The sequence below is a fragment of the Dendrobates tinctorius genome, unplaced genomic scaffold (assembly GCF_039654945.1).
Source record: "Dendrobates tinctorius isolate UK_male_01 unplaced genomic scaffold, ASM3965494v1 ptg000228l, whole genome shotgun sequence".
Classification (NCBI taxonomy): Eukaryota; Metazoa; Chordata; class Amphibia; order Anura; family Dendrobatidae; genus Dendrobates; species Dendrobates tinctorius.
In genome coordinates, this window is record NW_027361895.1 from 2,210,104 (window position 1) to 2,211,716 (window position 1,613).

The window sequence follows — 1,613 nt, forward strand, 5'->3', positions numbered from 1 at the left end:
CTGCTGACTACGCCAAGTATAGAAATTGCACGAGCGGGGATGCAGTAATGCATGGGAGGCAGAGCAAGGGGGTTTATTTACAGGGGAATAATCCACGCAGGGAGGTAAAGGGTTAAACAGTATAAATAGCAAAGTGAACTAGATGTGTATTTCCTGAAGGACGTACAGATAGTGCTTTGAAATGGTGCTCCTTTAAGAGAGACTAGCCTGCTGCCCCTGCAAGACTTTCAACTCAGGATCTGTATTAAAGTGCCTCTTAGGGGCCACTTTGGCCTGTGAGGCCCCTCAGGGTCTGATTTTGTGGACGGGGCCCCTCAGGGTCCAATATGGTGGGCGGACCCCCTCAGGGTCTTATTTGTTGGGTGGGGCCCCTAAGGGTCCGATTTGGTGGGTGGGGCCCCTAAGGGTCCGATTTGGTGGGCGTGGCCCCTCAAGGTTCGATTTGGTGAGTGGGGCCCCTCAGGGTCTGATTTGGTGGGCTGGGCCCCTCAGTGTCCGATTTGGTGGGCGGGGCCCCTCAGAGTCTGATTTGGTGGGCGGGGCCGCTCAGAGTTCGATTTGGTGAGCAGGGCCCCTCAGGGTTCGATTTAGTGGATGGGGCCCCTCAGGGTCCGATTTGGTGGGCGGCGCCCTTCACGGTCCGATTTGGTGGGCGGGGCCCCTCATGGTCTGATTTGGTGAGCGGGGCCACTCTGGGTCTAATTTGGTGGGCGGGGCCCCTCAGGGTCCGATTTGGTGGGTGGGGCCCCTCAGGGTCTGATTTGGTGGGCGAGGCCACTCTGGGTCCGATTTGGTGGGCGGGGCCCCTCAGGGTTAAATTTGGTGGGCGGGGCCCCTCAGGGTCTGATTTGGTGGGCGAGGCCACTCTGGGTCCGATTTGGTGGACGGGGCACCTCAGGGTCCGATTTGGTAGGCGGGGCCCCTCAGGGTCCGATTTGGTGGGCGGGGCCCCTCAGGGTCCAATTTGGTGGGCGGGGCGCCTCAGGGTCCGATTTGGTGGGCAAAGCCACTCTGGGTCCGATTTGGTGGGCGGGGCTCCTCAGGGTCTGATTTGGTAGGTGGGGCCCCTCAGGGTACGATTTGGTGGGCAGGGCCCCTCAGGGTTCAATTTGGTGGGCGGGGCCCCTCAGGGTCTGATTTGGTGGGCGGGGCCCCTAAGGGTCCGATTTGGTACGAAAAATACTTAGCACACCACTCATGGATGCTGGCTTCGAAACGACACCTCAATGGAGTCTGTGTGTCTAGCGGTTCGGGCCGTATTAATTGCGGAAATCAACTGAATAATAATAATAAGAAGAAGAAGTTAGCAGCGTTCGAATTACAAGGTAGTGGTTTTTTCAAACCACTATAAATACAATGGTTCAAATAACGGCAAATCGGTAGCAAGGGTATCAGGAAGTCCTAACACTGCAGCTTCCGCTGTGCACTCAATAGCGCCGGCAACAGCGGACTCGGTGTGTTTTATAATAATAATAATAATCTTTATTTATGTCACTTAAAGCTAAATAATATGACCCTGCTCGTGAGAGCTTACAATCTACAAATTAGTGGGGGAGATACAAAGTACAGGTGTGTGTTTACAATGGTGTATTTACAATGATGGTCCAGCCATC